Source organism: Acanthochromis polyacanthus, chromosome 23 (assembly GCF_021347895.1).
Source record: "Acanthochromis polyacanthus isolate Apoly-LR-REF ecotype Palm Island chromosome 23, KAUST_Apoly_ChrSc, whole genome shotgun sequence".
Lineage (NCBI taxonomy): Eukaryota > Metazoa > Chordata > Actinopteri > Pomacentridae > Acanthochromis > Acanthochromis polyacanthus.
The window spans coordinates 2102395-2122777 of record NC_067135.1 but is presented as its reverse complement, the minus strand read 5'-3'; positions in this window follow the sequence as shown (position 1 = coordinate 2122777).

Genomic DNA, 20383 nt, shown 5'->3' with positions numbered 1-20383 from the left:
CATTTAACTGGACTTTAAACTGTAATATAAATACTTTGATGACCATAAAGGTTCCAAACATTTCTTCTATCACTGTTATGGACAAATTAACGTCTGAATTTCCACCAACAGATTACATCCACCTTCATTTAGTAAAAATATAGTTACAGATTGTCACTGTTTCTTCTCTCTCCTCTTTATTGTCTGTATTCTTCACTCACAGTTCTCTGGTTTAAATGCAGGACTGAATCATTTCATTAAAACAGAAATAATTTAGTAAATGATGATTGGTGAAGAATTTAATACAAAACAAATTTAGCTGACATTATAGTAATAGATCCACTTTGTCACTCACAGCTCCTCAGAACACTCTTCTGATATCAATCAACAGTTAAATTATTTTCAGCTCCAAACAGAAATAACTAACTTAAATGATGCTCACATTAATGAATTAATACACATAACCCAAGAAGAGGACATGTAGTTTAGTTGTAACAGATTATTTCTACTTGAGGCTTGAAGCTCAAACACCAGCATTTCATGTAACCAGAAAATATTGTCTCAATGAATGGTTCAAAACTGTTTTAGTTCATTCCAACCAGATTTAACTAAAACATGATGACAGATTTAAAGGACACCCACCTTGTCAGCAGTGTTTCTTTCTGACCTTCCTCCTGCTGCGTTACAGAGTCACACACTGTTGGAAACTGACATCTGATCCACATTTACACAACTTTACAACATCAGTTTGTGTGATTATGTAACAGGTGGAAGGAGGGCTGTGAGGGTTTTACATGTTTAGTTAATTCACACTTTGTCATTATTTGATACGGTTCATTTCTGTAGGTAAATGTTCTCCTGGTTCTCTCCTTTTCCAGGGAGGTCAGAGCCTTGTTCAACAATACGTCAGCGCTTAATGATGATGTGTCGATGAAGGTGAACATTTATCAGAATTCAAATGACTTTTACATAATCAGAGACAGGTGTGTATTCAAATCAAATAAAGTGATTGAGTCCAGAGCGGCTGTTCTTGTTGTTTCATTTAAATATGAGCCTGTAGTTGCCGGCATCTGAGGAGAGAAGAAGCCGTTTCTGTGGTTAGAGCAGAAACCCTACTGGAAAGATCTATGTGGTGATGGGTGGGATTCTGTTGGAAAGCCTCCACAAAGATTATCTGCAGCTGTCATCATGTGTATTTGTCTGTGCTGCTGTTTCTCCTCCTCTTTACTCCTTTAATGTTGCCTTCAAACGTTACCAGATACAATTAAACTTGTTAAACAAACAAAAACTTGCAACTTTCTGTAACAAAATATGTTTCAGTGGTGCTAAAAGTTAATTCATCATCTAAATGTACTACCTCTTTTACATGACAGTCCAACAACAAAACTAAACCACACGTCTTCTTTTCTCAGTCATCATTTATCTGCAGGCTCATATTTGAATGAAACAACAAAGACAGCCGCTCTGGACTCAATCACTTCATTTGATTTGAATACACACCTGTCTCTGATTATGTAAAAGTCATTTGAATTCTGATAAATGTTCACCTTCATCGACACGTCATCATTAACTGCTGACGTATTGTTGAACAAGCCTCTGACCTCCCTGGAAAAGGAGAGAACCAGGAGAACATTTACCTGAAGAAATGAACCGTATCAAATAATGATAAAGTGTGAATTACCTAAACATGTAAAACCCTCACAGCCCTCCTTCCACCTGTTACATAATCACACAAACTGATGTTGTAAAGTTGTGTAAATGTGAATCAGATGTCAGTTTCCAACAGTGTGTGACTCTGTAACGCAGCAGGAGGAAGGTCAGAAAGAAACACTGCTGACAAGGTGGGTGTCCTTTAAATCTGTCATCATGTTTACTTCATGTTGTTTGGAGCTGAAATTAGTTTTTATTTTTGATTAGTGATGATTTAAAGACCTATTACTGACAGAGGAAAGACATAATTTAAATATAAATCTGTCTTACAGTGAATTCTTCAACAATCATTTAAAGAATTATTCTGAAGTATTTGTCAGACTTCAGTCTGCCTCGAATCCAGGAGTGAACAATAGTGAACAGAGAGAGGAGTGCTGGTGTCTCAGAAACAATAATCTGTCCTTCAGTGAAACAAAGTAAAGAAAATATACAGTGATAATATTTTGGAAGTGATGGAAATGAATCTATTAATTAGTTCATAGCAGTAGCAGAAGCATTACTGAGGGAAAAGCAGTAATCCTACATTGCTAAATACTCTTTTCTCATTCACATTGTACAGAATAGCACATTTCTGAATTACATATACTATTAATTGGACTTTAATTACTGATTCATTAGTGTCCATCTCCATCTCCTACCAATGAAGCAGACCTGCTCCACCTGAACAAGGAGCTGAGCAGCATTGTGTTGAATGAACTGCAGGAGCTCTGACGGAATTTATTTTGTTGTCATTGTAAATAAATACAATTGAATTAAATCCCTTTCAGTGAGGACTCAGTCTGGATTAAAGTTCCAGCTCATGTTCCAATAACACCTTCAGGTCATGTGACCAAGGTGTGTCTCCATGACTTTGATGCAGACTGAAATGTGGTTGTTTACTGACATCTAGTGGTTCTGATGCACAACTGCAGCTAATCTGGATCAATATTCTGCAGGATTCACTGATGTTTCATGTTTTCTGTGGTGAATGAAGTTCATTTAATTCAACATGATAGGAAATAAAAATCTGGTTCTGATGTGATCACAAACTCTATTATTGTACAGAATATTTTTTTATCATATTCACTCTACAGAGGAAAACGAGCACATAGGGACAATGTAGAATCTTTTCATGAGGTTGAACCCTGCACAGATACAAGGATCAGTCAGACAGATGTGATTGATGCATTTAGTCCACTGAGTTATGTTTTGAAATTGTTTTGGTTGTTTTTGAGTTCAGTTTAAAGTTTGGCTTTGTATATTTCTCAGTTGCCTTCATGATGTTGTGACATGTCCGAAATATATGAAATAAGCAAAAAATAATAATGAAGAATGTCTTTTTCTCTTCCAGATGTCAGTAAACTCCTCCTCATCCTCCAATGACTCCCTTCTTCATTTAAACTTTCCCTCCATTCATGACAGCATCCCTTTGTATATACACTGTCTCAGCACCACACCAAACTCCTACATCTTCATCTCATACTTCATCACCTACATCCTCCTCCTCCTCCCTTTCTGCATCTTCATCATCTACCATGGTCTCCAACAATGGAGACTAAATGGCTCCACCTCCTCAGCAGCAACCATGAGTCACTCTGACAGCTTCACCTACAACATGGTCACCATGGAGATGATTGGAGTCTTTGGGTCTGTCCTCATGATCTGTGGTATCTTCAGTGATCATTTAAACATATTATTAGTCGGGTTATTTCTGTCAAATTTATCCTGGTACGGTGAGATGTTCTTCCACGTCCTGACCTGTGTGGAGCGCTACCTGGCTGTGGTTCATCCCATCACCTACCTGAGCCTGAGAAAAGAGAGAGGGATCAGAATCAGGAACATCAGCATCGCCTGTGTCTGGCTGCTTTGCTTTGTTCAGTCAAGTCTGTTGACGTTCACTGACGTCTACGTTATTGTTAATGTCAACCTCTTCATATTATTTTTAGCAGTCGTCTCCTTCTGCAGTGTTTCTGTTCTCTGTGTTCTGATTCGTCCAGGTCCAGGGGAACAGGGTGGGGGCAGGAAGAGGGTTGACCAATCAAAGCTGAGGGCATTCTACACCATTATGGTCATACTGGGAGTGCTGGTGTTGAGGTTTTCTATGGATTTGGTGTGGTCTGTCTTCTATGCTTGGAATGATGGAGCGATAATTCCTGGTAAATGCATGGTAACGGTGTTCAGCTTTTGGGTGAATCTTCCCAGTGCTCTGGTGTTACCTCTGCTGTTTCTACACAGAGCAGGAAAACTGGTGTGTTGGAAGAAAAACATCCAGTGAGAAAATCCCAGAATGCTCTCTCATGAAAATGAAGTTCATGTTTCACTTACTTCAATTATTTTTATCATTTTAGTTTGGTTTTCACATGTTGTCTTGATAAGTTTAGCTTCTTTGTTGAGTTTCGTAATATATCATGTTTGGTTTGAAATACACCCTTTATGCACATTAATGACATGCAACCAGGTAATGAATGACTGAAAAACAGAATCAAGGCTGCATGGTTTGATTTCTCTTCTTTGTTTTTAAACTTGGGTGCAGAACAACAAACAGACCATCACATCTTATCTTTAAAATGTGGCATACACATTAAAATTGCTGAAATTTTCCCATTTAGAACATCCTCTGGTTTGGTCTTCACTTAAAACACACAAAAGTCTGACACCAACAGGACAACGTGATCATAAAGGGAACATGGAAATCTTCACCAAGACAATCATCAGAACCTTTCTTTAGCTTTGTAGTTTCATAATTGTTTAAAAGCCACAGTGATTATATGGCAGTTAATTTGTTTTGTCCTCTCTGGTATCTAAATGTGTGGTTTGTCTGAAATTAATACCAGTATAATGTATGAAAGACACAAAACCTGTTATGTTGATTCTGCTTTAATAATGCTGATTAAACAATGAAAAATGTCCGTTTTTATTTATGTAACTTTGAATGAGTGTGTTTAAAACAGAATAAAGCACACCAACAATAAAGTGACTGTTACTGTAAAGAACCATCAAACCACAGCCAGGGATGTCAATAAAATACACAACCATGAGCACAGAAACACTCAAACACAACTTCAGTTCTTTTCTTCATCTACAATAATTACATTACTTTCAAGTTAAACTAAATAGTTTCTTGAATATGAAGAATCAGAAACAAACATTTGTCAAAGACTGTATTTAAAGTCGAAGATTGAAAGCACTGCAACAAAAATAAATACACCTGTGAGAACTGACACACAAGTAAAAAACAACTGATCAGTTCAAATCTCAGTGGACACACAGTCGTAGCAGTAATCAGGAGGTTTACAACGAGACAGAGTGGCAGTAATCAGAGCTGCTAACCCGAACTCTGCCGACACAATCTGGCTCTGAAAACCAGATGGGAAGTCCTTCACACTTAGCACATGTGTTACCAAAGGAATACGTTATTAAATGAAAAGTCAAAAATCAATACTAGCTGTGTTGAAAATACAGGATCTAAAGTAGAAAATGAATGCAACAAAATAAACACCTATAATAACTGACACGCAAGTTTCAAAAAAAGTTGTGATCAACTATAAATTCAGGGGATCTGCAGTCACAGCACGAGTCAGAGCTGCATTTGTCGTCGTTCTGAAATGGTGCCATGTACAGTCCAGCACTCACCCAATCAGCTCAATGGAAAGCGAGAAACAAGAAAAATCAAAGCCTTATGACAGCTGGAGGCACATTCTTTGGTCAGACAAACATCTGTGTGGCTCAGATCGAGTCCAGCATGTTTGGTGAACCTGGCAAGAGCTGTCATAAATCCAGAGTCCCAACGGGGAAGTACACTGCTCCAAAAAATTAAAGGAACACTTTGAAAACACATCATATTTCAATACGGGGAAAAAACAAACTGGACATTAGCATTGATATGGACTGGATAATGTGTTAGGAATGAAAAGTGCCACATTGTTTGATGGGAATGAAAATGATCAAAAGGTGTTCAGGTGATGACATTTACAGATGTCACCATGAATGTCTGCGGACGTACCAAAATACTGACAGGACGACTCCGAGTCTGGAAAAGCATGGCAGAAGTGGAATATTCAGCATGAGAATGATATTTTTTAAAAGTCACCATATGAGACACTCATGCTCTAATCTGATCAACCAAGTCTTCAATTAATCAATTTTGGGCTCCAGATTCAAATAAATATCTGACAAATCCTCATGTGTTACGACAGTGGCTCAGGAGAAAGCAGCATGAAAGAGGAAACAGAATGTGGCTAGCCATGTTTGATATTTATTAAGAGGGTAGATTACATTTCGCATACAAATATCACACAGTGTTAAATGTAAACATATACAGTTATGTTAAGATTTTCTACAACAGAACATGGTTTAACAGCATAAACAGGATCTACTACATTTATCAGTGATACAACTCTGACATCAACAGTCCTATGAATCATCACTGAAGTCTAAGAACCACATACAAGTTGAGAAGATATTTAGAAAGAGAGCACTCGTTTTAAATTGACCATTAAAGAGATCGTTTGTCAGGCAGTTTTAAATGACATGTCAACAAACCTGGCTGTGCATTCAGATCAGTTAGTGTCTTTCAGCCCTGAACATCTGCTCTGGATCTGTCAAGCTTTGGATTCCTCCACCTGTCAGACAGCTGTGCATGAGGCTTCATGAAGACGTGACACTTTAATATGTACAGTTGTGTCTTGGTTTGTTTGAAATTTAAAACCAAACAAGAAAAAGGTGTGTAAACCTGATTTAACAGTGTTTTTGTCTGAGCTTCAGTATGGTAGCACATTTAATACGTAATATTTACAGACTTTGTTGAAGCCATGCTGAGTTTAAGGTGCTAGCAGCTCCAGCTATGGGAATGTTTTACACTGCAGCAACTCTACTCAGGCTACCTCAAACACCATTATGGTTCCAGGGTTCCAAGAAGTTCCAGAATGAGAGCTGTTCCACCATCCAGGATGCTGACTTTGACATTTCTATTGTTCATACTTGTAAAATTAGGATTATAGACTTAAACTGCAATACGACAACAAATGCTTTTTATTACCTCCGCCAGGAGGTTATGTAATCACCGGAGTCCGTCTGTAGCATAACTCAAAAAGTCATGGACGGATTTTCACCCAATTTTTACAGGATGTCCGGAAGAGCAAGAATTGATTAGATTTTGGAGGTGATCCGAATCACCGTCTGGATCCAGGAATTTTTTGAAGGTCAAAGGAAAATTGAGATATGGCCGCCAAAAAAATTCCTGGATCCAGACGGTGATTCAGATCACCTCCAAAATCTAATCGATTCTTACTCTTCCGGACATCCTGACACACACACACACACACACACACACACACTTTTACATTTTTTTTATTAAAAACAATATGGCCTTTCTCACCGAGCTACAACTGATAAACAGTCAACAGCGACCATCATTTTGTCCGAAAAAGTCACATTCACCAGAAAGTCTGAAACCGAGGCTGAATCTAATCCAGTCACTGACCTGTGGTATTGCTGTTCTTATAACATGGTAGTTTTCCTGCTCTGCGTAGAAACAACAAAGGCAACACCAGACAGCTGGGCAGAGAAATCCAGAAATCAGCCATCATCAAACCACATTGTTCAGCCTCCCCAAGCTGAGTTGAAATATTCAAAATAATAATCAAAATATCCCACCCAAACCTGAACACCAGCACGCCCAGTATGGCCATGATGGTGTAGAACGCCCTCAGCTTTGATAGGTCAACCCTCTTCCTGTCTCCACCCCCTTCCCCTGGACCTGGACGAATCAGAACACAGAGAACAGAAACGCTGCAGAAACAAATGATAGTTATGTTGATGAGTGCCAAACAACAGACAATGGTGAAGAATCTCTGTTCTTCTGAAGACATGAAACCAATCGCGTTAAGGCCCAGCAGCCAAACAAAGACCATGGTGACGTTTCTGAATCTGATCCAGTTTGCCTTCTTCAGGTCCAGGTAGGTGACGGGGTGAACGACTGCCAGGTAGCGCTCCACACAGGTGAGGATGTGAAAGAACATCTGTACACAGAAGCTGATGAAGAGAAGACAGATACCCATCATCACCATGTCTGCGAAATCGGTGTGGACACCACAACAGCAGACAGCACACCCTAAGACGCTCAGCAGCACTAAGACGGCCATGTTGTAGGTGAAGAGGTCAGAGTGAGTCGTCGTGTCTGAACGCTGCTGCCGCCATTGCTGGTGACCGAGGTAGAGGACGAAGACGCAGACAGGGACAAGGAGGAGGATGTAGACGATGGTTAAGGCGGTGATGTTGAAAACACCAACTGTTGAGTTCATGCAGCGCTGCAGGAACTTAAAGAATGAGGAAAAGTGGGGAGGATGATGAAGAGAGGCATTGGAGGAGTAAGAGTTTAATGACATAACTGTAGACAAGGGAAGGGACAGAGAGAAAAAGACAAAACGAACAGGTGGAAATGGTTAAATTATGCCAAATGGTCACTATATTCTTCTATGAGGTGATGTGTCCAGGTAAATGCTAATGCTAGCATGCTAACAGTGACAACTCCAACATGACGTTCAGCAGCCAAATCATCACAGTGGTGCTTTAGCATGCTAGCGCTCACATTAATCAACATTACAAAGATAGGTACATATTTAAACCAGTCACAGACGGCCTGATTTTCTGAAAAAAATACCGACAACATGTCAGATACACCACGTAACTCGATCTCAGGCAAGTGCAAGGTCGAAATAAGATAAAAATAAGGTAGTTATTGTATTCCGATTTTCGCCACTAAATCATGGTCAATATGATTGAATTTTCTTGACAAGAATTTACATAAACACTCCTATGCACAAATGAAGATACTTTTACAAAGTTTGCAAAATTAAAAACAATCATGTATAATAAGTAATTGTGCAGTAATTTTGTTCATTCAGATTTTTGGGTTTTTTTGTAAATTAAATTGTCCTAGTGAGACAAAAAAGAAGCATTGAACAACCTTACTGCCACAGAGTTCTGAAAACAGTCTGGGAGTCGTTGAAAACTTCTTTTGATATGATTGTTATATCTTTAGTACTTCAAACTTGAAGAATCTAATTCTTTCTACATTTAAAATACTTCAGGGATTAAATACACCATTTTGTTATTAACAGGTAAATCATATCCGTCACTGCCAACATGAATCCTGCACATTTTATACAATGCAGCTACAAAAAAGACAGTTAATAATGAATGAAGGGTAAGCAGCACATTACATTGCAATCTTAACATAGTAAACATATGTAAAATCTATTTGTCTTTCTGTAGGGTCAGTAAATTACTCACTTTCTCTGCTCTTCTGTTCCGTGCGTGTCTGGACTGAACTGTGTCCTCCACAGTGTTCATATCAGTGGTGTGTGTGTTTGCATGTTACATAACCAGTTTACATCATTAAAAGCCACACAGTGTATTAATACATGCCATAATGATCGATGTGTGCGCATAAGCCAATTACCAGACCACCCTTCTTTTCTTCAGTTTCTTGTTCATTCTAATGCCTGGTACCACTAAAAATAAATCACCTGAAGAATACAACGAACACAACATAAAATGCAGCCGATTCCAAAATACTTTATGTCCTATTTGACGTGTTAAAGCTTCTCACATAACGCCTAAAACTAAAGAATTATGTGAAGCCACAAAGACAGCCATCATGAGTGAGAGACAGGTAGAGAAAACACTGAAGATCTGCAAGACAGACGTTCATTACACCAAGAAAAACCAAACCCAGCATGGTTCTACCAAACTGCTAGCTGGTCAGGAAACGTCTTTCTACCACCAGATGACCGTCACTCGTCTGTTCCTTCAGGAATCGTCCTCAGACCTCCAGGAACCTTAAAATGAGTGGACACTGTGGAGAAATGGGACTTGCTGGACAAGGACAGTTGGAAAGTGACTTGATGAAGCTGGTCTGAAGTCCTACAGGGCAGGAAGAAGCCCTTCATCAAGGAAAGGCAGAGGAAAGCCGGTTACTCTTTGCTCTGATCACAAAGACTGGACTGTTGGTGACTGGACTAAGGTTCTCTTCAGGGATGGATCCAGTTTTCAGTTGATGTCCACTCCAGACAACTTACTGGTTAGGAGGAAGCCTGGAGAAGCTCCAAAGCAGACTGTCTGCCCCTACAGTAAAACATGGGGTGGATCAGTGACCATCTGGGGTAGTTTCAGTCTGGGTGGAACAGGGCCACACTCTTCAGTCAGAGTATCAATTTGTGAGTTTTTGTTCAGTAATATTGACAGGTCAACACATTAACATAAAGTCAATACCTAGCTATATAATAAGGTCCCGTCAGGCACAGACTTGTAGAATGATTCTAATAGTTCTCAAAACAACAGCTCCAAACAAACAACATGAAGTAAACATGATGACAGATTTAAAGGACACCCACCTTGTCAGCAGTGTTTCTTTCTGACCTTCCTCCTGCTGCGTTACAGAGTCACACACTGTTGGAAACTGACATCTGATCCACATTTGCACAACTTTACAACATCAGTTTGTGTGATTATGTAATAGGTGGAAGGAGGGCTGTGTTTCTTTTTTCCTGCATATTTAGTCAATTCACACTTTATCATAATTTCTATACGGTTTATTATCCCCCGCCTCCATGAAGTGGAAAAGGGGGATATAGGTTTGGCGTCCGTCCATCCGAGATGAAGGGGACAGCTTTTCTCAGAAACTATTACAGCTAGGATTATGAAATTTAGTGCGTAGCTTCACACCATGGACACCTTGATCAAGTTCGAAAATGAGACCCGTGCGACAATATTTAACAGAGTTATGGCCCTTGATCACTATTTTGGATATAGACTCAGACATCACATGTGGCGGGGGATATTGATGACCATGTCGTCTTGTTTCTGTAGGTAAATGTTCTCCTGGTTCTCTCCTTTTCCAGGGAGATCAGAGTCTCGTTCAGCAATACGTCAGCAGTTAAGGATCTGCCCATTGAGGTGATCATTTTACAGAATTCAAATGACTTTTATATAACCAGTGACTGGTTAGTATTCAAATGAAATGAAAGTCTTTGTTATTTCACTCAAATATGAGCCTGCAGATTTTATTTCAGGCAGGGCTTGTTGGACTGTCATGCAAATAACCATTAACAGCAGAAATAAAATGTTTAGATGATGAAATAACTATTAAAACCACTGAAACATGATCTCTTTCTGACTCTTGGTTGTATTGTTTTGATCTGAACCACTTCGGTCCAAATCCTGCAGCCTCTGCATCAGGCCTCATCGCTACAGTAACAAAGACAATGAACCTTCAATATACAAGAGTCTGACTGGAAGAGAAATCTGGATATGAGCAGACAGAGAAACAGAGAAGGCGAGCGTCGTAGCAGAGCAGCCATGTTGGATAGAGAACGATCAGCACAGCAGCAAAAACCAAACACCTGAAGAATGAACAAGCTCTCACCTTTAGATGAACGTTTGAACATTAAAACAGAAACAGAGCAGCAGCTGTGTTTGACAGACAGACCAACACCGCTTTGAGATATTCAGGCATTCATGTTGGAAAGATGCACGGAGAGAAAGACTGATAGAACCACATTTAGATGAACACGTTTCTGCACCAAAATGGATCTGATGTGACGATGGATCAGCAACAAGATTCAACAGAAAGTCAGAAGGAAAGTAAGAGAGTCATGGCACGGCGGCCATGTTGGAAAGACAAGAAGAGACTGAACACTGGGACAGAGACAGACCGTGATGAATGGGAGGATGGAGATCAGCACGGCGGCCAAACAAAAACCCAACACACGATTAAACACAATCAGAGATGGAATTAGACAATCATGGCATGGCGGCCATGTTGGAAAGACAAAGATAAAGGAGGCGGAGAGAAACACGTAAAAATACAAGAAGAAAACAGGCTGTTAGATTCAGATGGAGATGATTGGAGAGAGATCGGCACGGCAGCCGAGAAAAACCAAGAGAAATGAAATAAAAATGGTTCTTACTGTTGGTAGATCTACCTGCAGGAAAACAGAAAAGAACAGAGTCAGTTGGAGTGAAGTTTGATAGTCACAGGTGGAGCTTCATTCCAATGACAGTGAGATCTGTTGGAACTAAATCATCACAACAACCACTTCCAAACACAAAGTGTAGTCATCTTATTTGATCTCTCTGTTGTCTGGATTTCTGTCACAGAATGAGCTCTAATATACAATATAAAGAGAATGATTTAGAGTCACTGGATCACAGGACATGAAGGCTGTTGGAAAGAAAACAGTTTGGATACAGACAGATTCAGATCCAATAGAAGCAGCACTAAAACAGGAAAAACTGTCTGATGTATTCAGTCTACTAAAACAACAACTCAGACTGATTGAAAACCACTGGATCGCATGACATGAAGCATTAGAAAAAGGATGAGAACAAATCCAAAACATTCCTAGAAAAGCAGAAACATGTGGAAAATAGAACATAAAAAGTGCATCTTATTGATCCATGACACTAAAAGGATTCAGCATTGATATGAAACCACTGAGTCACATGGAAGCATTAGAAAAAACTGCAAACATTGATGTAAAATGAATTAATGAGGCTAAATATCAGCAAAGAAAACACGTGCTGGACATGAGAGCACTCCAGGATCATTTTAAAGCATCATTTGTACTTTGTTTGGTTGAAATCCTTTCAAATGATGTTTAGAGCAGCAGATGAGGTCTGACTGTGAGCTAACAGTGTGTAGGCGACACCTGAGCTGAACAAACACTACAACTTTACTCTCTTCATTTCTGTGGAACCTTCAGGAATAAAAACAGGAGCCTCCATGATTAAACATTTGTGTTTCCAGACAGAAGCAGAGAACTTCAACATGTCACCATGAACAAGTTCAGCAACGTCCAGCACACCTGACAGCCATCAGACTGCATTCACACGGACCTTCATCTGACTCTGGCTGCAAACGGACTCATTCACAGACTTTTACTGACCTTTAGGAGTGACTTTGAAAGTTTCTCGTGAAGATGGAGCAGGTCAGCTGAAGAGGTGAAACAAACACTCCTTGTTGTGTTTGTCTGGGCCTCACAGGCCTGAAGATGAGAGAAACACGCTGGGATGCATTCAAGGACCACACAAAGTTGGAAAAAACAAAACTCCTCTCCTAGAAAAATGTTTGTCCCTCCGTCTTTGGAAGACTCTGTGTCTGTTTCCAAGGTTCAAGCAGAGAAGGAACATTCTTGAACAATGCTTTGTTTTCTTTTTCTGCACCTGTTTGATGGTTTCTTGCACCAAACTAATTTCTGGACCAGTGAGGGAGGAGAGGTGCAGCTGATCCTCATGAGACGCTGATTTGGAGCCACAAAATCTGATCCAATGAAACTCTGATCAACGACAGAGAAACTTTAACTGGAGAGACCTTCACCAAACACCGTTCATTAACATTCTGTTTGCTCCACATTTTATCATCCATTGTGCATTAAATTACAACTTTTATTGTGACTTGATGAAGATTCTTTTTTATTATATTTCCATCAGATTGAAAGAGACCTCAGGAATGTTGTTTATGAAGACAGAGCAGCAACCTCTACAGCGGTGATCACAACAGAAAGAGGTTCTGTGTAGAATTTGTAGGATGACAGCAGCTTCATTATATCAGTGATTCATTTAGAACTATTTGTTTTATTTAAGCAACAAAAGCAATGACATAACTTTAAAAAAGTACAATGAAACACGAAGGATTACATAATGAACTTAAAACTGCAGGCCGATGTGCTACAGAATGTCAGAAACAGAAAAACATGAATCAATCATTTAAATGTTAATAAAAACAAACAGTAAAATGGCATGAATGTAAAGGAGCATTGTTTGATGTATGACTGAGGTATAGAGGAGCAGAATCAGTGATTTCAGTTTCAAAGAATAAATAACATTTTAACTTTCTCCAAATGACAGATTAGAAAGTTTTTGTCATGTAAAATAAATTGAACACGAGCTAAAATCATGTGGACTGAGAACAACAGAGGAATTCTAAGTCAAATGTTTAAGTTTTAGTTTCTTGTTGGATTAAAAGAAATCAATTTAATGCAGTCTGCTCTGCATCAGCCTCACACTGATTTGATGAGGCTGATTTTTTTAGGTGTAAAATTATAATCTCAGAGTTTTACTGGAAGAAAAGTCCCATGAAATGAAGAATGTCTGAAGAGATTTTAAAATAATCACATTCTTGTTTGACAACGTTGATCTTGTACAATTTGGGATCAAAACGTTTGGAAAAGAGGTGATGCTTGGAGCATTTGTTATAAAATTCAGACAACCAGCTGCTGCATGGAATCTGTCCTTTATCATCATTTAGGAAGCTCACACTAACATGTTGTTCTTTCATCACTGTGAACTGAGTTTAAACAAACAGAGAGCTGTTCTACTGCTTTTACAGTGGAAGAAAGTGTTTGTGTTTCCCTACTTACGTCCTGCCCTCACTGGATGTTTTTCTTCCAACACATTAATTTTCCTGCTCTGAGTAGAAACAGCAGAGGTAACACCAGAGCACTGGGCAGATTAGACCAGACACCACTGGTAATTATCACACAGTCAGTAACTCTTTCTGCCACATTCAGCACAGCCCAAACCAGATTCCACATAAACCTCACCACCAGTACTCCCAGTATGACCATAATGGTGTAGAACGCCCTCTGCTTTGATTGGTCAACCCTCTTCCTGCCCCCACCCTGTTCCCCTGGACCTGGACCAATCAGAACACAGAGAACAGAAACGCTGCAGAAGGAGACGACTGTGACTGATAATATCAAGAAAAAGAAATTAACAGCAATGAAGACGTCATCGATCACCAACAGACTTGACTGAACAAAGCACAGCAACCAGACACAGGCGATGCTGATGTTCCTGATTCTGATCCCTCTCTCTTTTCTCAGGCTCAGGTAGGTGATGGGATGAACCACAGCCAGGTAGCGCTCCACACAGGTCAGGACGTGGAAGAATATCTCACCAAACCAGGTGACAGACAGAAGAAAGTACGCCACCAGAAACTTCTTTACATGATCACCGTAGATACCAGAAATCATGAGGACAGACCCAAAGACACCAATCATCTCCATGGTGACCATGTTGTAGGTGAAGCTGTCAGAGTGACTCATGGTTGCTGCTGAGGAGGTGGAGCCATTTAGTCTCCATTGTTGGAGACCATGGTAGATGATGAAGATGCAGAGAGGGAGGAGGAGGAGGATGTAGGTGACACGATATGTGATGTAGATGAAGGAGCCTGGTGTGGTGACGTAACACCTCATCGATGGAGAGATGAGGTTGTTGGAGGAAATGTTTGGATGAAGAAGGGAGTCATTGGAGGAGGAGGAGAAGTTCACTGACATCTGGAAGAGAAAACACATGACAATCAAATGGGTTCAAAATAAAAACCATCATTAGTTCATCAGAGCACCAACATTGTGAGTGTTTGTTTCTGAGTTTCCTCCCTCTGTGTCTGACTCTGTTTGATCCAAATCTACTGAACTGACTGTTCATCAGCCCCACTCCACCTCTCTGTATCCGTACGTTCAATTCAAATATGTTTCATTTGTGTTAAAAACTAAAAAACCCTAAAAACACACTGGGACAATGACCAACTGATTGTCAAAACTGGCAAATGATAAACTGCAGGAACGCTCCGTTAAAACACAACTGCTGCCATGATGGACAGTTTATCCACTGCAGTCTGACCATGGATCACCTCTGGATCTGTCCTTCCTCCTTTTCTCTGCCTGCATGGATGTTTTCTTTCTTCTAGGTGACATTGTTCTCTCATCCTCTGCTCTTTATTTATGTTTCTGTGCTGCTCTCTGTCACCCTGTTTGCAGCTTTAATGTTGTTGTGAAGTGTTTCCAGATTTTATGATTGAACTTGTTCAATTGAACATAAAAGAGAAATACAAACAGAAATAAAACACGTCTGCCATCTCAATGTACTACCTCTGCTGTTAATGATTATTTACATGACAGTCGGACATCATAACCAAACCACACGTCTTCTTTTCTCAGTGATCATTTATCTGCAGGCTCATATTTGAATGAAACAACAAGAACAGCCGCTCTGGACTCAATCACTTTATTTGATTTGAATACACACCTGTCACTAGTTAAATAAAAGTCATTTTAATTATGACAAATGTTCACCTTAATGAACACATCATTAACCGCTGACGTATTGTTGAATGAGGCTCTGACCTCCCTGGAAAAGGAGAGAACCAGGAGAACATTTTCCTAACATCAGCTGTAACTTTAGTTCAGACTGAGTCACTCAGAGCATCACACCCCCCATCCAGCATCAAAAACAGAATTTAGATAGATTTTGTTTCATATAATGATCATTATGAGTAGAAAGAATTACAGCTATTGAATTATTCTCATTTGAAAAGATTTATTCTGATCCTAACAGACTCCCTGCAGTTCTGCCTCAGCACATACTAAAAACTAGGGTTCAGTGAACAAACGTCTTTTTCATTATTTATGGGATTTTAACTAATTTACTCAACTACTGGACTTGAGTGCAAAATAGAACAAAGTAAATGAAATTGGTTGAGACAATTATTCTAATGAAGTAATTTGTCTTATTTTGAAGTGGGCAGTTATATGAATGAGTCCTTTGACTTCAGTTTTTTAAAATTATAATGAATTTGTACTCTTGTAGGATTTTGAATGCAGGAGTTCTTGAGTATTTTCACTCTGTTTAATTGATAGTTTTAGTTCAGTGAATGATCTAAATCCTTCTTCCAACACTGACATGGACTAAAGTAAAAGTTGAGTTTCCACCATTTGCTCATGACACAAACTATTTCTTTTGATAAACCAGTTACATTCTGTCAGTTTATTTTCTTTCTGCAGTTATCTGTCAGATTTCTCACTAGGAAGCTGAAATACTGACACTCTTTACACACAAGTTACTCCATGACTGATGTGGAGGAAGGACTGAACCTCTGCTGTTTAAAAGGAAATACACCAAACACAATGACAGAGAAATAAATGGCAATAAATGTCTAATGTTCCAAACATTTTACAGCTCTGACAGTCACATGTTCTTACAAACATCTTCTCATTTTAATCAATAAAATCATTCATTTTCAGCTCCAAGCAACATGAAGTAAACATGATGACAGATTTAAAGGACACCCACCTTGTCAGCAGTGTTTCTTTCTGACCTTCCTCCTGCTGCATTACAGAGTCACACACTGTTGGAAACTGACATCTGATCCACATTTACACAACTTTACAACATCAGTTTGTGTGATTGTGTAACAGATGGAGGGTTTACATGTTTTGTCCAGGACCAGAGCTCAGAGTCTTGTTCAACAATACGTCAGCGGTTCATGATCTGTTTATTAAAATGAACATTTATCAGAATTCAAATGACTTTTATATAATCAGAGACTGCTGTGTATTCAAAACAAATAAAATGACTGAGCTCAGCGGCTGTTCTTGTTGTTTCATTCAAATATGAGCCTGCAGATAAATGATGACTGAGAAAAGAAGACGTGTGGTTTGGTTATGTTGTTGGACTGTCATGTAAATAATCATAAACAGCAGAGATCATACTAAAGATGGTGAATTAACTTCACATGTAATTAAAGAATTAGAATCATTTCAGTTTCTTCAGTCAGATCATGATTTCATATAATCTGGAACAATTATGAAACAGAGATGATAAAAACTAATAATGAGTAAGAATGAGTTTTATATGAACAGACAAATAAAAGCTTACATCCACTTGTACAGACAGCATCCATCATGGCAGTACTGAGTTTCCAGTGACTCTGTATGATGGAATCATTGAAACACATGAAGAGGCTCCCATGAAAGAAGAACGTTCTTGCTGTAGAAATGGCATCTTAAAGCTCGACTGCAGTTTGCTGCTGATCACATGGATCAACAAGAAAAACACTCAGAGAGCACAGAACTCCACCAAGGCTGCTCAGTCTTTGTATCATTTCAGATAGATGAAATCTGAATAAAAATGACCTTGCAGTGAGTACAGGTGTGTTCTGCATGTGTACGTGATGTACGGATACCGGATCATGTGATCTAAATATGTAGCAGGCGACAGGAACTGATGGGACTCAGAAACACCCCCACAGTTTAATCAGTTGTTCCTTGTATGATCTGAGACCAATAAGTCCTGATAAGTCCTCAGTGGTGGATTTGTAGTAGAATAGCAGTCATGTGATCATCAGCAGACAGCTGATGGAGTGTTCACTGGTTGTCATGGTTACAGTGACTTTGTGCTGCCATCTCACAATACAGAAATATTTAACAAATCCGTGGATCCAGACTAAAAGCTGCATCACTGCAAAAATCTAATCACTTGGTCCTTGTGTCATTTCTGAACTTCCCTGAAAAGTTAATCCAAATCCATTATTCCGTTGTTGACTAATGTTGCTAACAGACAGACAGACAGACACACAGACAGACAGAATGAATTCATTCCACCACGTTCTTGGGCAGAGTAATAGAAGGTCGTCTGGAGGAAAGGTCTATGGAGATGGAACAATAACTGAGCTTTGTGGCTACATTGAGCAGAAATATGTTTGGAGGAGAGAAGGTGAGGCCTTTGACCCCAAGAACACCAAACCTACCATCCAGCATGGTGGTGGCAGCATCATGCTCTGGGCTGTTTGGTGCCAGTGGAACTGATGCTTTAGACAAGGAAATGGAAAAATGAAGAAGAAAATTTGCCTCAACATTCTTCAAGACTGAACTAAAATGTTTAGTTAGAAGGTTGGGTGTTGAACAGTTTGGTGTTCCAACAAGACAATGACCCAAAACACTCATGAATGATGGTAAAGAAATGGTCCAATCAGGCTGTAATGAAGATTTAAGACTGGTCTGTCCAAAGTCCTGACTTAGACCCCATCAAGAACCTGTGGACTGTGATGAAGAAACAAATCTGAGTCAGAAAGACGACAAATCGAGTTGAACTGTATCAGTTCTGTCAGAGATACGACTAGAAGCTCGTGGATGTTAATGACCAAGTGTTAGAATGGCTGTATGTAGATTTTAGACCCAGTGGGTTTTGTCTTATTTCTAGAAGAATTATAATGAATTGATAAAAGAACCAAGATACATGATTGTTTTCTTTTTGTGACAAGACGCATTTCAATGCTTCCCTGATAGAAAAACTTAGAGTTATAGTTGTCAGAAGTGATAGTTTAACCTGACACTAATATTATTGATGAGGAGGAGTTCTGAATGTCCTGACAAGTTCTGTGCGTGTCTTCATGTGTTCATATCGTGTTACGCGTGGTGATTCATCAAGTTGCTAATCATTTGTCAGCGAGTCAATGAGTTTCAAATGCAAATGAAAGCTATTTGAATTGGACCTATGCAGACAGACAGAGGTGGAGTGGTTCTGTCATATACAGTCTGTACAGTAGCTTTGGATCAAACACTCACAATCCACAGAGGAGACACCCAGAGGGAGGAAGCTCACAAACAAACACTCACAAGGTTGGTGTTCTTTTCATATTTTAATGTCATCATCAGACCAGTATTTGGAAAGCTCAATGAACAAGCAGTGCAGTCAGTGTGGATGGGTTTTTTCTGTTTTCTTAAATGTAATCAGTCTGCTTTCTAACACTATTCAATGCTGGTTATTCTGTCAAACAGACATGATGTGACCCATTTACATGAAGCCATACACTAAATAAGACGTTTACATAGAGGGACTTTAAAACCAGCAACAAGTTTGAAAGGTTTGATTTGAAGATTTCTCTGCACAACAACTTTGATTTTCCTTCGTTTAAATCTGCTATTATTAATAGTGTGATAGTTCCTGTAAAGCAGCATATTTCAGCAAACCACAGTCACAGGTGTGACTGAAACAACACAACCATGAACACAGAAACACTCACAGAGCACAGAGTTAATGACTGCTTGATCTGAATACACAAATCTTTGTCAGGACACCATTAGAATTCTGTTTGCTGTTGGATCAATGAAATGAGAAAATATTCAGTGTCTAATGTGATGTTGTTATGGGCGCGGTGTTAAAACCCAAAGCAGGCACAACAGACAGACAGGTACTGAACAAAGGACTTTAATATGTCAAATAAACAGAGGGCTCTCCATATGGGAGGCACGGGAAATGAACAGAAAGGGGGGATTAACTGAACTGAGGGCGACGGACCAAACGGCCGTGGTGGGGGCTGACTAAACTAAACGGGAAGGGATGACTCACGTCTTAAGTCCAGGGGGGTGGGGAGACGAGGCGGGGACGGAGCTGATGAGAGCCGTTGGCGGAGCTGTGGCAGGGAGGGAGGGGCAGAACTAGAGCAGACCGGGGGGAGTGCAGAGCGGAGGGGAAGACAAAGCAGGCGAGGGTTTCCAGGATGAGAGAGAAGGCGGAGCGGAGCGGAGCAGACTGGTGTGTCTTCCTGGTAAAGAACCGCAGGCAACGACCCAGCAGCGAGTCGTTGGCAGAGTCAGGGGCTGTGTCCGAAATCGCATACTAACGTACTACTCATACTAAATGTGACGTCAAAATAAGTATGTAGTGCGTTCACACTGGATAGTATGAACAGATTGAGTACGCGAGAAATACCCGGATGTATACTATATCCGGAAAATTTTTAAGTATGCGCAGTGACCACACTAGTCATACTCAACCGCCCCATAATGCTTTGCGAGCTACCCACCGAAATGGAAGCCTCCGTGGGATCTGTGGCCGGACCGCGGCGATTTTTATTTTATTTTATGTGGTT